The following is a 20545-nucleotide window of genomic DNA, read 5'->3' on the forward strand; positions in this document are numbered from 1 at the left end:
TCCACACCCTGTATTTCTCTGTACATTATGTGCATCATGGACTAAGGCTCTCTTTAAAGGTGAAAAAGTGTATTATAATCAGCAAATTAGGGTGCTTGTACTTTAGCACAGTGCAAATGCCCCATGTGCAGAGGCTCCTGGCTCTGTGTCAGAGCACATGTTTTGCATGAGAAAGGTGAATGTCCCAGGTTCAGTTGCTAGCACTTCCAGTTAATAAAGAAACTTGCAAGCCAACAGGAATAAAAGAGACCTTCAAGACCATGTAGAACTATGATATTTTCAGCCAGAGTAGACAATATTGGCAGGTGGATTAATTCAACGTAAGGCAGCTGCATATGTTCATATGCTTTCACTTCTGAATAAAAACCTAGCTTAGAAAAGGTGCCCAACCCTGTATGGAATGGCCACAGGACTGGCTGTAGTAGTACTTCTTTATTGAGTTACTGAAAAGATTCGGAAGAATTATAACATCACTATTCTCTTGGGCATGACAGCTATATAACATTTCACCAGTCTTACCCCAAATATATGCAATGTAGTCTCCAAATACTGCAGTATTACAGGTTTCATAGTAAGAGGCCTGCTTCAGTCTACTATTTAGCTTTGAGAACTTTCCCTGTTTTCTCTCTCTTTCCCCTTTCCTACTACAGAAATCCATCCATAATTTAACACACTTTACTTTTGCATGATATGAGGGTGGGCCCATCAATTTCATGTATTAATTCATAAGATATCTCCTGCTGGGGGAATTTGCTGGGGAATAAGAATTTCTCTTAATATAAGAGAGAAGAGAGAAAGACTTCAGAAAAAAGCTTGGATGAAAGAAAGAAAAACCTATCAAATAAGAGAGATGTTTTTTTAAGGAATCTTTCTGTCTACACAATTTTGCTGTAAGAATACTCAATGCCAGACTTCTAAAGCACAGAGAATTTGCAGTTTCTAGTATTTCACGAGACCTGAAGGTCCCAAATGATCAATAATAAACAAACGTTTATAGTCAATGCTGGCAGTTTCATTTTTAGATGAAACTCTTTGGAGTGTGGGGAAAGACACTTGACTATTTGATTTAATATTTATTGGGTAGCTGCCTGCCTCCCTTTCCTTTTGGTGATATTAAGAACAATCAAGTTTTACCGAGGTTCCTATCTTCCCCAATAGCCTTCTTGGTCACTTTTCAAAAAACAAAATAGGGCAGATGACTAGCAGTTAGTAGTTGAGGTGCATTGATTGTAACAAATGGGTTTATTTGCACAACAGATAATGCAGGGTGCCTACCCTAAAGATTGTTTTGTTCCACAACAATGAAAAGAGGTTTTATAAAAGATGGAACTGGAGAATTTCCAGATCAGCTGGCTCGCTCACGCTCTCTCTCTCTCTCTCTTTAACTGAAAGGATTTTAACCTAGATGCTCTTAAAAGCACTGACACTTAATGATTTTGCAGAATTGATCATTCCGTGGGTAGTATTTGTTGAAGTGCCTATGTCAAGTTATTGATACTATATCCTATATCCATCTATATTCTGAGCTGGAAATATCAGAAATGCTTGCATTTAGTTATTGCCTTGTTTTTTTGACAGATCACTGTGTCTATAGTGTGTGGAGTTCTATAGAACTCAAAAACAAGATAATATATTTCATGGGGCTAATCTAATGGGATCAGTCTTTCAGGACCAATGCTTGTGATTTATGTGTTTTGGCATAATGAATGAGTTACATTTTTGGCATGCTCTTAATCTGTGCTCTCTTGGGTTTCTAACTGATGACAAAGGATGTAAATACAAAATTAATACAGGATTTGGAGTACAGAAGCTTTAAAATAGAAAAAATTAAGAGTTTAAAAACATCTGAGATTTTTATTTATATTTCCAACCTTGCCAACTTCAACTATCCAGTTATTTGAAAATAAAAGAGGCTTTTGTGTTAACTGGCTTACAATTAACTGTATTAATTGGATTTGTACAGTGAAAAATATTTCTGGGTTCTGCTTTAAACTCTCTAAATAAACACTATAATAGCAATTCCTTTTTGGGTTGTCAATGAAATTTGAGACATAGATGAATGGTCCAGTGGGTGCTGTGGCAAAGCCAGCCAAAGAAATTAAGAGTTGTAGGTAACTCCATTCTACCTAATTAAGTTCTGAGGGTTGCACAGACCTCAGACACATATTTGTAGAAGGGCCTATGTGGGGAGGAAAGAGAAGCAAAAATAGCTTTTCCATCCTCCTCCCTGTGCTCTGAGCTGTGAGACAAGCCTTGTGCACAGCTAGTTTATGGGCTGCTTGTGAGGACAGAGCTCTTGCTCTGCCCTTGCAAGGCTGTGCTGCATGTCAACGATCATATTTTCGCTTCAAAGCTGAATGCCTGAAAAGCTAGAAAATGAAAATTACAGTATAAGGTTTTCATTGAGAGTCCATTATTCTGTCCTGGGGATGATTCCAGGCAAGAAATACTATGAAAGGTTATAAAGTTACTACAGGTGGCCCTCATTATTCATGGAATTCCGTTCTTGCCTTTAGGTATGAATACGGAAACCACAGATAATGAAACTTGAGTTTCATTGGGGGTTTAGGATCCTAACAACAACAAAAAGTGCCAAAAAGTAAGGGGGGCATAAATAAGAGAAGAAAAGGACAGTATCTTATTCTCCAGGTCTCCAGCAATTCCCACACCCCAAACCCCCATATATATATACACGCACATTTATTTTATAAGAGCCAAAAGTGTGGCTCTCTGCTAGAAAATGACTGCCGAAAATGACATCAGATGTCATTTCTGGATCATTTCCAGCCATTCAAAACCACAGATAGGTGAATATTTTCCTACCTGCCATTAATGAAACCGGGCCTCTAAGACCCAGTCACTGATATGTGGAACTGTGGATACAGAGTCTGCAGGTAATGAGGGCCAGCTGTATACAACTTTAAAATCACAAACTCTCAAGACTCTCACAAATTAGAACTGTTATAACTTGAGAACTATCCTGAGTAGAAGCTGGCCAAGGGACGGCTTGGTGTGCCACGTTATGGGTCACACTGGCAAATGAGGGTTGTCACCTGTTTGTCTGTTGTCTGTTGAAGTTCTACATCTGGTGTCTAGAACAACTTTTGACTCACATGCTCAGCATCCAGGAACAGTTGGGCAAATAATCAGATAGGTATGGCAGTGTTTTCTTCTCTGCTCAGCCCTATTCTGCTGCTTTTTGACAATCTCTGGCAAGGTTCATGCTTTTGCTGATCTGTCCAGGAGTCTGGTGAAGAACACAGAGAGAAGAATGTGGAAGAAAGAGACAGATTGCTTAGATCTCTGTCTTTCTCTTCTCTGCTCTTGCTCCTGCTGCTGTTTGACTCTTGCAGGGTTGATGCTCAGATTGTTCCACTTGGGAGCCTTGTTCTGTGGTGAAGAGAGAAGGATAAACCATGCCAGCAGATGCTATGGGTGAATCAAATTATAGCAGAGAAGCATTCATCATAGGGGAAAACACATGCAAACTAATCCATCCCTTAGCTAACCTTGTTTATCTCTGTCATGGTAAGAACATTTAAATAAACCCTGCCATGGTTGGCTAAATGCTAAGAATGTTTAAATAAACCCTGATGAATTGGACCAAAGGTCCATTTAGTTCAGTATCATGTTTGCAATAGTGACCAGCCAGAGGTCTCTGGAAGCTTAAAAAGAGGGCATGAAGGCAATAACTCTCCCTCGGGAAGGCTCCCCACACAAGCAGTGTGGAGAGCGATAAGGGGTTTGGTGGAGAGAGTGGGCTTGACCCGATCTCCATGCATATGAGCACTCAGCCATGGAGTTGGTAGGGGTGGCAGTGGGTCTACACATGAGTAGCCATAACTTCTGGGTCCATTTGGCATAAAGAAAAGATAAGAGGTTTTAAGATCATCACATGGAAACCTATCTATTCTGAATCACAGAGATGTACAAGTGGCCCTCATGCCATTCGGAGGGGTTCTGTTCTTGCCTACAGGCAAAAATACGGAAACCTCAAATAAAGAAAGCTTATCCCATGGGAATCCAGGGGTTAGGTTCCTACACACACACACACACACACACACACACACACACACACACACACACAGAGCCAGTGTGGTGTAGTGGTTAGAGTGCTGGACTAGGACCAGGGAGACCTGAGTTCAAATCCCCATTCAGTCAAATACTTAAAACTTCTTATCTGGCTCCACAAAAGAAGTTCAACATTGCTGATCTTGTTGAAGCTGGTCACTTTTGACTCACAGGTGTCTGTGTACTGTCCATGGTTTTGTTTACATATTATTTCACCTTTTTTTAAAAAAATGAAGTAGTCTTAAAAGACAAAATTCTCGAACATGTCACTGTGTAGAATTGATTTGCTTACAGAAGTCACCAAGTTGAGTCCTCATCTGGTTTTTCTTTATGCCAAATGGACCCAGAAGTTAAGGCAGCTTTCCAAGAGTTTGCCTAGAACTCAGAAAACATATCCAAGTATCAGAATAACCCCAAAGTTATGAATCTCATTGGCAAACTACCAGCCACATTTGGAAGTCAACCATAAAGTCTAAATTAACTTAAGTGAAACTTTGGGCTCAAATCCATTATTTATCCACTGTCACTTTATAACAAACCAGTCATGCCTTTTTATTCATTAAAAAGTCCGACAACATAAAACCTATCCCATTATCCCTTAAATGAATCTAGTTGCTAGGCCTATTTAAAAGATAATGAAACTTTTTGTTGGACTTTGTAAATGAACAAATGGCATTGCTGATTTGTAAAAATGTAAAAGTGGATAAATAATGGATTATATTAGCAACGACAACCGAACCTCTAGATTTATAGAAGCAAGTACTTAATCAAATCATGCTGTGAATAGTTGCTGAAGTTTGTTTTTGTGCAGTGTAGACATTTGGAATTAATATGGAAAACAGATACAATTAAACTCATTGCTAATGCAACAGCATCATTGTATACCAAAAGGAGCTATTTATAAGAACACAAAATATGTGTTCCAGGAAAGTCCAAAGCATTGCTACAATTTTACTTTTCCATTTGGGTTCTTAAGGGAACAATATCCTTTCCAACCATGTATTTAGCTCTCACTGTGTAAGAGCTGAATATTCATGTAAGAAGGGAATGCAAGAGACCCACAGCTACCATCACAAACCTATGCTAGCTTAAAAATTTCCCCCCGGTAACAGATGGCTCAAAGAAATGATAATATGTGATAAGACCTAGTTTGGCAAGTATGCTCCCAACTTGTACCTAGATAGGATGCAGTAGAACAATCTGCAAAAGCTCAAGGCAAGAACTGAGAAACTGTTACTATCTGTTTCATAGCCTACGCAAATAAGTGGTTATTAAATCATTATGTACAGTAGATCATCAAAACTGAATGGATGGCACTGTACTCATCTTACTTAGTACTGTTGCTGAAGGATATGTGGCAGAGAGATTTCAGGGCCAGCTCCAGGTTTGAGGACTCCTTGGACAAAGTGTATTCCACAGTGGACCCCCTGATTCATTGATGTGGGTCCCCTATATGTGTGGCCCCAGGCAGGCATACTGGGCAGGGGGAGCAGGAGCAGGAGCAGGAAGCAAGAGTGGCCTCCTCTGAACACTCTGAATGTCTTGCTGGGCTTGTCTAGTGGGAAACAGCAGTAGCGCTCAGAAGGGATGCCTGGAGCTGCCATATTAATTTTTCCAGAATGCCCCAACTCCTGAGAAACATTTTGTTGGGGGCATTCTTCAGGAATTAAAATGGAGGCTACAGACACATTGGGCTGAAGTAGGAAAGACAAATGTAAAGGACCCAGTGGTAGTGCAAGTGTCAGCAGTAGTGAGCCCTCCTGGGGTTCAGGAGATCTGACATTTGCCCATGTGCTAATGTCAGCCCAGGGAAACGGAGAGATTAAGGGCCATCCCCACCCCGGGGGGGGCATTATGGGTGAATTTACACTGGGTTTTTTTAACCATTAGGTTTCCCCTCCACCCATAAGCATACCACAAAGAACTATATGCATTCTATGCAAGGTTTAGCTTGTGAACCATTCACATGTGATCATTGCTTGGCCATAGCTTTTTGTTTGGTGGGTTTGTGTCTGGAGCAGAAGTTGTACCATTTGCAGAACCAGAATCCAGAGGGATTCCTTCTGCTATAATTCATATCACAGTAGGAAATCGGTTGTGTGAATCTTTATTTTTGCCATCTTTGGTTTTGAAATTGTTTTAGAAATGCAAGCTTTGCAGAACTTACAGTTATCTTGAATTGAATTTCATAGCATCAGCTTCTTTACATGATTTTATACAGTGGATATTAAAAGGAAATGAAAGTGTATACTGCTATCTGTTTTTAATGAAATCCCTCCTTTTTCATACATGTATGTTTTTGCCAAAGACTGGTAGATGGATTAGCAAGACATTGGCTGCTTTACATGTAAAACGGAACCATGGGTCCAATGGACCTGTGGTTCTGCACCTCCTCCCTCTGTTCTCCCATTTGAATTTGGATGTAATGGAGAGTGTCCTCTCAGCAGTCAGCAAGACTGCAGAGGGGATGGGAAGCTGGCTGTCCGGGCTTCCTTCTTGACTGAAGGACAGCCTGCACAGCCAATCATGCTGGAGCTGAGGGAGGAGCTTCCTCCCTCAGCTCCAGTTGCAGGGGATGCCACTGGCAGTTCTGCATTCAGACATACCTCAGGCTGCATCTGGCCTGCAACGAAACTCACTACAACCTGAGGGTCCAGATTGGAGTTCGAAATCTAAATGCTCGGTTTCGTTGCTACACCAAACTATATTTCCCCACATTCAGACATAATGCCCATGGAACCACTGGCCCATTCAACTGTGGTTCCATGTTACGTGAGAATGCAGCCCATGAATACAATGAACAGCTGAAGACATTTAGTGATGGAGACAATACGACTATGCAAACAGCCTTCTAAAATATCTTCAAAATGTGTAGTGAACTACCTCTTCCTTCTATATGCTGGTATTTATAGGCTGAGACTATGTCTCTGATTTCTGTCACTTTCTTTAAAAAAAAATTCTTTTGTTCATCTGAAACCTATTTTACTATGAGGGAACAGACTGTAAGTATAACATGACTTTGCACTTGACCTCTTTCCCTAGAGAGGATCAACCAGTTGGTGCATTTTTAATATCCTCTCTAGGAAAGGGGCCCAGGTCACATAAATCAGGTTCACAAGTGTTCTCTTGAATCTGCCAAAGAATGAGTGGGAGATTTTAAAATGACAGAAATGATTTAAGATAGGGCAACCCATTAAAAATCTTTATCATCCCAATCAAATTCACTTCAGTGTTTACTATGTGTGCTCAAAGATTGATATACAGCAGATTCTGAGACAGAATCCCCAGAGACAAATATTGATTGGCTAACCCGATGCCTGGCCATAGCCTTGTTTTAGGACGATCTTGCTTCTCAGATCAACTTTGGAAATAACTGACCTGTGCTAAGCTGTGAAGGGGCTTTTATTTGTCAGTCTGAGGTCCAATGCACACCATTGGTTTTTGAAATAGTAAAGTGTGCATGCATTACTTTTACTACCTCTGTTCTGAATGAGGAGCATTTATGTGAAATAGCCTCCATGTAAAATATTAAAAGTTAATATGCTTCATTTATCTTGATGTGTGAACTTTTGAAAATTTCTCAAGGAAACAATTTCATACAGACCCTCACACATGAAAACAATATACAGGTAGTACTAAATATACCACATTGGAACTTTACCATAGGTTGATTTAGTGTCCCTTCTATCATTACCTCAGTGCTATGGGAGAGGCTGCAAAATTCTTTCCTCCCATGCTGCTCTGTTTATAACAGGTGATGGAGCTGCATGTCACACCAGTCTTACCTCTTCTGGGAGCTACAGGCAACAGAACTATGAGACGTTATTGCATTGTGTACAATCCCACAACTTGTAACTTCTGACCTACAGCAAAGCAGGAAGGACATACAAAATGCCCTGTCCCATGCTGCTAAGGTAACGCTTAGGGATGTACACAAAATGGATTTTGTGTTTTGTTTTGAGCTCAAAACAAAGTGTAAAATGGCCAAAATGTTTTGTTAAAACAACAGTTGAGCCCCTGTTTCGACGGAACAAGTGAAAACATTTTGAGTGTCTCACTCGAACAATGGGGAACTCAAAATACCACATTGTTCCTCATGGGTAGCTCCTAGGGATACCAAAGTGGGTTGGGTGGTAGGGCATTTGTATACCGTCCACTACCATAGTCTCTAGGTGTTTTATGGCATAAAACAAACCAAGAATTTAACAGTTAAAACATAAAATCAGATTAAAATATCCATAAAAACACCAATTAACTAAAAAACTTGGCTGAAGAAATGTGTCTTTAGTTGTTTCCTAAAAGGCAACAGGGATGGAGCAGCTCAGCAGGAAGTGTATTCCACAGTCCTGGAGCAACTACAGAAAAGGCATGCCTTTGAATCACCTCCAGAAGAGCTGGCAGCACCCTCAGATGAACCTCCCCTGAAGGTCTTAATAGGCAGTGGGGTTCATAAGGAAGCAGATGTTCTCTTAAATATCATGGGCCCAAGCTGTTAAGGGCTTTACAGGTAATAATCAGCACTTTGTATTTTGCCTGGAAACTTATTGGTAGCCAGTGTATCTTTTAGAATCAAAGTAATATGGTCTCTGCAGGACATCCTAGAGACCAATCTGGCAGCAACATTATGAACCAATTGCAGCTTCCGGACTACAAACAAAGGCAGCCCCATGTAGAGTGCATTCCAGTAGTCAAGCCTGGAGGTTACCAGCATGTGCACCATTGTCTTAAGGTCACTCACTTCCAGGAAAGGGCACAGTTGGTGAACCAGCCAAAGCTGACAGAAAGCACTCCTGGCCACCGCTTCCACATGAGGTATCAGAGAGAGGGTTGGGTTCAGAAGTACTCCCAAAATATGCTCCTTCTCGGGGAGCGTAACCCCATCCAGAGCAGGCAGATCTATCCCATTTCCTGAACTGTGTCTTTCTACAGTGAACCATCTTGTGTAGATTCAGTCTGTTTGTTATCCCTCATCCAGCCCATTACTGCCTCAAGGTAGGCATTTAGGGAATTTATGTCATTGCCTGATGAAGCTGGCATGAAGTAGATTTGGGTGTTATCAACATATTGATGTACGCTGATGACAAATGTATGGGTAGGAGTTGTTTCCTGCTTGTTGAAATCCTGAGGATCAAGAATCCACAATTCCATTTACCAAGGGATAGCAAGAAGGATTTCCACCAGCATACATCCTCTTCCCCAACCTCTTGTTGTGAGGCCAGCTTGATTTGTACACTAGCTATTAGGGATGTGCACAAATCGATATTTTTGTTTCAATTTGTACTCGAATCAAAACACCCCTGATTTGTTTTGGGTCTGAAGCAAATGAGAGTGGATTCATTTTCAATGACAAACAATGAATCCACTTTTGCTACCAGAGAATCTACTCTTAGAGCACCTCAGTAACAACAAAACCCAATACTCAATGGGCTTGTGGGTTTGGGGTGGCTGGCACCTTATGTGCACTACACCACCACTCATGCTGGGCAACCGAGTGACCCCCAAGTGGAATTATGGGGCTGCTGAAATCCCTTTTATTCCCTATGGGGAAAAAGCTTAAAGACGTGCACTCTTCAGAAATCCTTTAAAAATCAACCCTTTGCCCAATTCTTTTGGAATCTGGATGGTAGCATCCATTGGGGCATTACCACATGACCCACTCTTCTGCCCCTGAAGCCCCTTTTCTGCCCCAAATCTGCCCCAAAGATGCACAAACTTTAGAAATTCTTTAAAAAACACCCCCTTGCCCCATTCCTTTTAACTTCTTTTGGTAGCTGCCACCCTTTGGGGCACTACCACCCAACCCACTGTGGAACACCTAGGAGGCACCCACAGGCAGAAATGGGCACTGTCTGTCCACATGGTCTCATAGGGTGGCTGCAGCACAGATCATCAACAACAGCAGAGCTTTGCAAAGAACAAGGTTTCCACAGGTCATGCACATCCACTGTGTCACTCACCACATCCACTGTGTCCCACCATCCGCCCCAACAGAAATGCAATTGATCTACACACAATAGTGTGAAACAACTTCAATGAAATGCACTGCTCCACACACCCCCTCCCAATGCAGGGTAACAGCAGCAGCCAGCAACATACAAGCAAGCAAGTAAGTGTGTATCACAGATGCAGCAGACTAGGGCCAAAAACAGCATCAGATGTGCCCTGCCCTCCCTCCCGCAAACATTTCATCAACAAACACACAACTACACCTGTGGCACCCAGCCATAGAAGCGGGTTAAGTAAGGATGCAAACAACATTCTGCCAGTGGAACAGTGAGGTTTGCCCCCCCCCGCCCCGCTCCCACCTACACAAGTAGAAGAGTGATTATGACAACAATGGCACACAATTTTTGGTGCATTTTTTTTTTTGACATTTCTTCAATGGATCGGCACCAGCACAACCTATTGTAGATGCAAGCATCCGAGTTTGAATAAAAATGCTAATGATGCAAGAAGTCACAATATGACCCAATCTTCATTGCAAAGAAGTCCACACACAGAGAGAAAACCTGTAAATGGGCACGGTGAGGAGGCTGGAGTGTGTGCCCACTCAGAGCCTGTAGACTGTTGGGCAGAGAATATTAATACTGATCTATATTCTGGGCACAGAGGGCTGGAGGACAGGCTTCTGTTTTTTAAAAATGCCAAAAGAAAATCTTTGGAATGGGGAAAAAGACAGAAATGTTTTTTTAAAACCAAGAGGCTACGCTACCCTTCTAACCACCTACTAGTACTAGCTAATGAGGATCCCTCCCACAGACAGAACTCCTATTTAAACTTATTCTCAACGAAACAATACACAACTTTTTAAATTCAATTGCAACCCAAAACCTCTCTCTAAACAGGAAAAAAACCCAAGAATACATTGTTCCAGAGATGTGTATGTGTATGATGTGTGTATGTTAAATGGGTACTCAGTCTAAGGCTTCACCCATGTTGTGTCCAGTATGCCACTTCTGTGGTCTGGTCTCTGAGTCTACTTCTTTCTTCTTCAATCTTCTTCAGTCTTCAGATGAGCGAGGGGAGCTGGGGCAAAAGCCTGGAAAATCTGGAAAAATCTGGAAAATCTGGGGGTGGTGGTGGTGGGTGTCTGGCAAGGTGGCCAGTGGCCACAGGGACTCTGGGGCTGGTGGCTGGCACAGACAGCGGGCACAGGCAGGCAGTTATTCTCTCAGCAGCAGGAAGGGGGTGGAAAGAAGATAGAATTCTCTTTTCTTCTCTATTCCTGAATCAGCAGCAGGTACAAAAAAGCAATGCAGCAGAGAATCCACTCCAGGCTGGAACGCAGCAGGGGCAGGCACAGGCAAGCTGGGAGGCAAGGCAGGCTGGCAAGGCAGAAGGCAATAGGCAGCAAGGCAAAGCAAAACAAAGCTCGCTCGCTCTCTCTCTTTTCCCATGAGGCAGAAAGGCAGAATGGTGGCTGCTGCCTCTTTAAATCTCCTTGAAAATCACTCCTTGTACTCCACCCACCCTTGCCCCTTCTTCAACCTTCCCTTGGCCAATGCGGGGTCATTTAGCACTTCCAAGAGCCAAAAGAGCCAATCTGGAACTAGGAGAGAATCAGCCCATGCTTTCATGCACCAATCTGAAGCCTGGAAGGGTGGGAAATTCAAATTGACGCCAAAACACAAAATGGAGACTGCACGGAAATAGCCACAAAATGGAGGTACGCAACAACAGAACATTCGGCTCTGAAATTCGGGTGAATTGTTTTGGAACTGAATCTTGCTGGGCTTGCAGAGGGGCAATTTGTTTTGTGTAAAAATCACCCCAAACTGGTAGATTTGGGTACAAGTCATTCTATACCCAAAATGTTTTGCACATCCGGATATGCTCCAGAGCTAGCATATGAAATTAGGCTTATTTCACCAGTGTCACAAAGTGACCAGTTCTTTATATAGTGACCATGTATAGTCTGGGCAAGAAAGTAGAAAGAAGACCAAAACACTCTCAAAGAATGAAATGGGCTTTATTGAGTATAAATGAGCAACAGCATCAACCTAACTGAACAGAAAACAGAACAATCAATCAGAACTACTAGTAATATTTCAATTACAGCTAGTAATAACATCGACCCAGTATTCCTAACTATCACATGTGTGTAAATGCATGTAGGGTCAGTATTAAATCTCCCTAAAACCTAACACAAATCAGAGATAGATGGAAAGAGGAAGGGAGGGGGAGGTAAGGAAGAGGTGGCTGTGAATCAGTAGAGGGAGGGAAAAGGGGGGAAAGGGGAAGGGAAGTGGAGACCAAGGCTGTTGGAGTAGGCATATTTACCAGGGTCTGGCGTGGGGCAGCAAGTGTACATAGCTTGGGCCCGAGGCTTGGGAACGATAAGGCTTCAGATGAAAAAAAGCTGGTGCAGGATTTCACAGACAGAGTTAACCCTTGATTCTTCGCCCTGCGGCAAGAATCACTGAGCAGTCTCTTGTCTGCAGGTCCCAGGCCTCTGCTAGCTCCACAGCCACTTGGGATGTGCACATGAGCAAAGATCTGCTTGTTAGGCAAAGCTTGCTGATTCGCGATGTCTCAGAGACCCCTTTTTATACAAACTGGTCCTTTTGATCTGCCATTTATCTCAAAAGTGTAAATTGCTGTTGTCCTCTAGATCCTGTCTTCTGACAATTATTTATCAGTTCAGGATATGAGGTCAGTCCAGGGTAAACAGGATCTGGGTTCCAACTGTTGGGAAGAGTATTGTTCTATTGACAGTCCCAAAGCAAATCTGCATCTTTGAGCTTGCAAATGGGCATCTTCTCTTGTCCCCAGACTTTCTGATGCCTGATCTTCAAGAATGGTAAAAGTCAAATGTGTTGGGAAAGAAGAAGCAAGGCTATATATGTGAAAGAGCAATTAAAAATTCATTTTCTTTTGTGTACATCTACCTAGGGTGCAATTCTAAAAACAGCAAGAGGATATAAACAATGCTTCTAATTCTACATTGCAAATATCTCCTCAGAGAAGAGACAGGATTATCTCCTGTCTTTTCAAGGCAATTCACTGGATAGCAAAGCAATGACCAATGACTATTGTAAACTTTATGTAAGAGGAAATGCAAGCTCAGCTCCTAGCTTCCCCCAGAGACATTAGCTGAGAGCAAGTTCCAAACAATTTTAGGAGTTTAATCATTTCACTCCATTGAACGTCTGTTGCAAGGAGTTCAGAGGTGCTGGCAAAGATTCAGATCTTAGCCTGGCCTGCTGGACTATGAATTCTGGTCCAACATGAATGATCTGGACAACAACATATCCGAATTGCTAGTGTGTGTGAATCTTCCTAACATGCATCTGTAAAGGCATTCCACAGTGAGAGCATTTGTATACATGTGAGACAGGAAAACAAGTCTGGCCGTTGTGTCCCTTGATTACATGATGCACAAACATTGTGAAACAAGGCTGGATTGCCCCTACCTTCACAAAGCAATTACCATCTGTCCCAAAGGCGAGTCATGAGAACTGGGTGTCATGTACTGGTCAGATCATCTGAGTTCAGGCATTAATTGATTTCTTAATAAAGTGGAATTAAACACAGGCCTGGATTTCACATAATTTTGGATTGATAACTCTGGGTCTAATGTGGTATTCAGGGTGGCCACAACACTCTCATTTGTCTGTTGGTTTGAAGATAAAGAATGGCAGTAATCTTCCACTATTTCTCACCTTCTCCATACTCCATGCTTGAGAGAAACCTTTGCCTTTCTTCGAGCTCTTCCGTGTGCAAGAGACAGCGAGAAAAAGTCAGAGCTTTATCTCATTGTTTTGAAATTTTGAGGGGAAAAGAAACAGCATAAGGAGATTCTGTTGTTCCTTATCTTTTCCAAATCATAACATGTGTGAGATAATACCCCTTCCTCTCTGCAAAGCCCTCTGACAAATGCTGAGGCCTTGAGAAAGAGGTGGAGTCTCAACTCACATTGAGATATAAAGAACAAGAATCATCATGAATGGGTGTCTCTCCTGCTATTTCTTATGACCTCTCTATACCCTGGTGCAAGTGAAAGAAATCCCTGCCTGTTTTATAGCTACTTCTCTCATAGACAGAAAGAAATCTTATATAGAAGTTACTAAAGGTTTATTCAGAAACAACTCCATTTCCCCCTTCTCTTTTGCCTCCCTTTTCCTTTCAGACTCAACCCTGCACTGGGACAAACAGGTTTCCCCAATGGGGCAAACTTCTAAACAACAAAACATGAAAGATTACTAGATGGAATAAAACACCGTCTCTTTCCCAAGACTTCTGAGCATACCTGAGAACTTTGGAGAAGGGGATGGCATTGGTGGCAAGCCTATCCACGAACATTTTTAGAACAAGCATTTGGTAGAGGTTTTGAGGATGGGTTGCGGTGGCACTTGCATCATGATTTCTCTTCCTCTTGCCTCCTCTCCTCAGCTCTTTCCCCTGCAGGGAACAGCACTAAGACACAACCAGGGGCGCAATGATAGGGGGCAGGCAGGGCACGTGCCCTGGGCGCCACCCCGGCGGGTCACATGGGGGGCACCAAAAAGTGGCATCCCCCCGTCCCCCTGGATCGCCCGCCGAGTGTGGCAGCAGGCGTGCGGCGGCGATTCGGCGGCGGTGGGCAGCAGCGGGTCGCCCGCTGAGTGCGGCGGTGGCTGGTGGCTGGCAGCGATGTAGCGGCCCGAGCGGCGGTGGATCGCCCGCGCAGTTGGGATGTGACGCCAGGCCAGACGGCAGGCCTCGGTGTCACTCTGCCTGCATTCCTCGGCGGGTGATCCGCCGCCGCTCGGGCCGCTACAGCCAATCGCATCAGCCACCAGCCACCGCTGCACTCGGTGGGCAACCCACCGCCGCCACCGAATCACCGCCACCGCCGCCTCACTCAGTGGGCGACCCACCGCCACCGCCGGCGATCTGCCACCTTGGGCGCCGCCGGGCCGCCGGCACATGTATGTGGGGGCTGGGGGGTGGGGGGGGACCATTTCAGGGCCAGAGCTTGCCCTGGCCGCCGTTTCCCCCGGATACGCCACTGGACACAACTGAATTTAGTTACGGAAGTAATTGTACTGCTTTGCTGAACAATCCTTACCTTTCTTTACAGACAAAGAGAAAAGGAGTCACTCAAGGATTGGAGAGCCCATTAGGGCTTCTGGTGGCCACACATTTCCTCCCAGTGCAGGACCACATGTGGCAGCAATCAAGCCTTTGGAACCACAGTAAGATACCATTCAATATAGTTACAGAAGTATTTGAGCTGCATTGTGGAATGGTCCATACTTTTCTTGACAGACAAAGATAAGAGAAGTCACTGGAGGATTGGGGTGGCTGTTAGGGGTGGTGGAGGCCACACATTTCCTCCCAGCACAGAACCATGTGTGACAATATGCAAGCCTTCAGAACTGCCGTAAAAGACAATTCAGTGTTGTTACAGAGGTAATTGTGCTGTATTGCTTCACTTTTTTATTCAGAAGGAAGATGGGGAGAAAACTTACATTAGTTGACTTCACCAGGTATTGCTAATGGACCTATCCAGTGCTATCTCCACCCACAATTAGCTCTGCCTCTAGCTCCACCCACAATTAGCCCCATGTCTTACCCTTGGCTGTGCCTGTCATCACCTGCCCTTCCTGGTGCCCTAGAAGCCACCAGCTGCCACTGGCAGCTACACATATTTGATGAAATAGGCATCCTTGGTTTGTTAGACTGATCTCTCCTAACTAAGCAAATGCAACAGCTACTCTAGCAAATTAGTAGCTTTCAAAATATAACCAGGTTTTTTTTTGGGGGGGGGAGGTTAGATTGGTGTAAGACAGCAGCAGTGCCCACACATCCTCTTCCCTCTCTCTCAGAGTGGGATGAGATGTCAACAGTAGGGATGTACACGAACTGGCAGTTTGGCTGGTTCTAAGGTGGGGGAGGGGATAGCTTTAAGGACCAGGGAGGGTGCTCTTCCCCCCACCTTGTTGCATTTCCCCCATCGGTGCTGTGTTAAAAAATGGACCCGCCGGGCAGCAGTGTACCTCCTTGCCATCCTGGTGCGCACTGGACCAGAAGTACCCCCAGAAGTACCCGGTGCAAGTGTGCACATCAAGCGTGTGTGCGCACACATCTCACGCATGCACATCGCACACTGGGTACTTCCAGGGGTACTTTCGGTCCGACGTGCACCAGGGCGGCAAGGAGGTACGCTGCTGCCCGGCGGGGCCATTTTTTAATACAGTGCCAGTGATGGAAACGTGGTGGGATGGGGGGAGAGCACTCTCCTTGGTCCTTAAAGCTATCCCTTCCTCACCTTTGGACTCGCAGTCTCTGCTTGCGTGTACTTCCTTAGTCAACAGTACACCAGTCAGTCCCTGAAGCATCTCCTGCACCAAATGATTCCTAGTGGTTGGGAATCCTGTCCTTAAATTCCAGCAAGCAGAAGTTTTTGGGAGATTGTATGAAAATAGAAAGGATCAACTAATAATAATGAAGTAGCTCGTTCAAGAGGAGGTAGTATGTGTACTTGGTTTGGAAGGGGAACGTATGTACTTGGTGAGCAAGGAAAGAGAGACATTGAATTGCAGTCGTATGATGAAGAGATCCATTTTTCAGTGCTTCTATATCTGTGTTTATACATAACAGCTAATATACATACTGATGGAGGCATCAGAATGTTGTTCAAATTCCGTTTCTGAGTTGTGGCAGTGTTTGGAGTTTGATGAATGCAGCATACTTTGGTCCACTCTTGGTCAGGGAGTTTTTGTTTCATCTGCTCCAAGGATTTATTAAAGCAAGTAGAAGTTCTATTATATGAAAATACAACTATAAGCAGGGTTTCACATAAGTGGGACTCAGGAATACATGAGTATCAAACATTTGTTAAAGAGCACCCCAAATGTTCAAAAAATGCTGAAATGAGGACTGTTTGGGTCTGCCTCACTAGCCTGTCCCCTCCCACTGCAAGCCACCCTTGTCACCACATCCTCAGTGTGGCTCCTGCTATCCTTGCTTTGCCACTCCCTTGCTGCCATTTGCTTGTCTTGTTTGCAGACAGGAACAGGCCTTTTCTGCTTCTGAGAGGCCCAGAGAGCCACTGGCATGCCACTGCATGAGCTGGCCATGGTGAGTGAAGGGCCACACCACTGAAGTGGCAGAGGAGGAGGAGGAGGAGCAGCAGCAGCAGCTACCTAGATATTTGATATCTGTGAGTACTGAACCATTTATACTGGTACTTACTTGAGAACCTAGTCTTAAAAATTATGTGAACCCCTGACTATAAGACTGGATTCTGTTGTATCTGGTAAATATAAACATGTTTTGGATCTTTCCCATTCTGTCATAGCTGAAATATGGAGAAGCCATTGGCTTTGCTAATTGCTAATGTACAGAAATAACTATGATCTGAAGAAGGTTAAGAGTTCTGAGGGAAACAGGATTAGAAATATTGCAATCAAAAAGCAGAATATTTATGATATTTTTCATAGACATAAAACAAGCTTATCATCCGAGCTCGTGGCTAAAATTCAAAAGAAATGCTCAAAATGCATTTCTTTCTTTCTTACCCTTTAAATTTCTCTTTATTGTAAATTGGGATGTTGTATGCTGATTCCAGAGTCTCCAGGCAGAGAGAGTGGCTAAGAGATATTTCACTCTGATGTCTGAGTTTATGTATTGCCAGAACTCTCAGATATAGGCATGTGGCAATAGTGAATGGGACAGAGAAGGTAGTGTAACACATTTCCTTTTTATTTTTTAAAAAACGGGTTGAGGATATTTGTGTCAAAACAGTTTAGAACAGTAGACTCAACTCTATGTAATTTTACTTAAAGATAAATCCCACTGAGTTCAGTGAGTCTTACTCTATCTTAAATGTACACAGATGTGTAGCCTAAGACTTTTAACTGTTGATTTCTATAAGTCTGTGGATTCTGGAAATAATATTTTAAGTGCTGTTACCAAGGCAATGAGAACTTGGATGTGGGGTAAGGCTCAAGCTTTATAATACCCCCATTGAGGCTTGCTTGGAGTTGTCACTTTGTTATTTTAGATGCCTGGTGAAGATCTTTCTGTTCACTCAGGCCTTTTAAAATAGGTTTTTTTAAAGCTTGGAAAATGTTTGTATTGTATTTTGTATTTTTATTTTGTATTTATTGTATTTATTTTTTTATGTTTTAATTGTATATTTTATTCTATTGTCGTTTTATTGTGAGCTGCTCAAAAACCAATTTGTTATGGGGTGGCTAACAAATAAAATTGTTATATTTTGCCATTTTGGTCAGAAGTACTTTTGGAGTCAGTATTGTGCTCCTGGGAGAGATGGAGTAGTAGCATTCTTATGATCCATACTGAGTGCAGTGTGTGATTTGGTTAAAATGTTTTTGTGGGAAAGTGCTTCCACTACCTCTGAAGTTTCTATGAAAATATAGGGGACCATGAAGGGTTTATTTGCTATGATAATAGTTTGCACTTGTGGTGCCTTTCATTTTCAAGTCTATAATGCTATTATTGACAATGATCAATAAAAGATTCCCACGATAATCCTCTGTAGTGGATAATATTATACCAATTTCTTAGATATTTTAGAGGGGACATTGTTAGCTTTCAGGGTAAGAAGGTACACTGACAATAGTTCTCAATCCACATTTAAAAGAAGGGACACTGGAATTGTTCAGCAGGCTTAAGATGCTCTGAGAAAGTTCCTTCTAATACTACTGTTGGCATACCTGCCAATGTGTCCCTCTTTGCCCTGGTGGATACTTGGAACAGGAAGCTTACCAGGGCAGTAGACATGATTATCACTCCTAAGCATCCTCTTTATTCAAAATTAGCTCCATGGTATACAGAAGAGCTATGGGAGCTGAAGTGGCAAGGTAGATGACTGGAGCGCAAATGGAGGAGGACTAATCTTGAATTCAATAAGACACAGCATCGAGCCCATTTGAAGGCCTATGCTGTGGCAATACATGCAGTAAGGAAGCAATTTTATTCTGCACTTATTGCGTCTGCAAGTTTTTGTCCAGCAGAGCTGTTCTGGATTGCTAGGGGTTTAACTCAAGCTCCTCCTGTTTCAAATCTGTTTCTGGAAACAATGCCTCACTGTGATGCATTCAGTGAGTTTTTGGCAGATAAAATATCTCACATTTGGGCTGATCTGAACTCTAGTATTTCTGCAGGTCCAGTTAGGAATGTTTACAGCAATCCGTCTTGCAAGATTAGATTGGATCATTTTCAGTTTGTGGTTCCTGAGGATGTGGACAAGCTGCTTGGACAGGTACAATCTACTTCTTTGGCTGATTCCATGGCTGATTCCATCTTGAAGGGAAGTTGTTGAAGCTGGCCTAGTTTATATCATTAATACCTCACTGAGGGAGGGCAGGATGACACTTTTTTTTTGAAGGAGGCAGTGGTCAGACCCCTTCTCAAGAAGCCCACTTTGGATCCCCTGGTGATGGATAATCATAGGCCCGTCTCCAACCTTCCATGGTTGAGTAAGGTGATTGAGAGGGTGGTGGTTGACCAGCTCCAAGTGATCTTGGAGGAAGCTTATTATCTAGACCCATTTCAAACTGGCTTTAGAGTGGGCTATGGAGTTGAGACAGCCTTGGTCGGCCAGATAGATGACCTTTGCCAAGGAATTGACAGAGGCAGTGTGACTTTGCTGATTCTTTTGGATCTCAGTGGCTTTCAATACCATTGACTATGGCATCCTTCTTGATTGTCTGAGGAAGTTAGGGATAGGAGGCATTGTTTTACAGTGGTTCTGCTCCTATGTCTTGGGTAGATTTCAGATGGTGGCACTTGGTGATAGTTGCTTTTCAAAATGGGAGCTACTATATGTAGTCTCTTAGGCTCCATTCTGTCTTCAATGATTTTTAACATTTACATGAAACTCCTGGGTGAAGTCATCAGGGGATTTGGTGCTGGGTGTTATCAATATGCTGATGACAACCAAATCTATTTCTCCTTGTCAGTAATATCAGGAAATGGCATTAGCCCCTTAAATGCCTGCCTACAGGTAGTAATGGGCTGGATAAGGGATAATAAATTGAAGCTGAATCCAAGCAAGATGGAGGTGCTCATTGTTGGGGGTTGTAATCTGCAAGACGGGATATAATCTCCTGTTCTGAATGAGGTTACAGTCCCCCGGAAAAAACAGCTTCGTAGCTTTGAACTGCTCTTGGAACCGGGTCTTGCCCTGGTGCCTCAGGTTGAGTGCTTTTTACCAGCTGCGATTGTTAAGACAACTCCACCCATTTCTTCGGGAGAATGACCTGAAAACAGTAGTAAACCAGCTGGTAACCTCCAGGTTGGATTACTGCAAAGCACTCTATGTAGGGCTGCCTTTGTATGTAGTTTGGAAAATTCAGTTAGTTCAGAATGCGTCAGCTAGATTGGTCACTGGGGTATCCCAGAGATACCACATTATGCCTGTTCTTAAACAGTTGCACTGACTGCTGATATGTTTCCGGGCAAAGTACAAAGTGCTGGTTATTACCTTTAAAGCTCTGAATGGCTTAGGTCCGGGTTACCT

The 20545-nt window shown here is 43.1% G+C and overlaps 1 long non-coding RNA gene across 5 annotated transcripts in view; it reads left to right on the forward strand.

Moving 5' to 3' along the window:
- Positions 1-20545, forward strand: part of LOC128335861 (uncharacterized) — a 66690-nt gene that overhangs the window by 42091 nt on the left and 4054 nt on the right. For 3 of the 5 annotated variants that reach the window (XR_008311748.1, XR_008311752.1, XR_008311753.1), the window contains exons 2-4: positions 15134-15248; positions 17065-17218; positions 19188-19285. This is a non-coding gene — a long non-coding RNA (uncharacterized LOC128335861). The remainder of the gene's footprint in view (positions 1-15133; positions 15249-17064; positions 17219-19187; positions 19286-20545) is intronic. The other 2 variants (XR_008311754.1, XR_008311755.1) reach the window with 1 other exon arrangement.

The sequence above is a fragment of the Hemicordylus capensis genome, chromosome 1 (genome assembly GCF_027244095.1).
Source record: "Hemicordylus capensis ecotype Gifberg chromosome 1, rHemCap1.1.pri, whole genome shotgun sequence".
Taxonomy (NCBI): Eukaryota; Metazoa; Chordata; class Lepidosauria; order Squamata; family Cordylidae; genus Hemicordylus; species Hemicordylus capensis.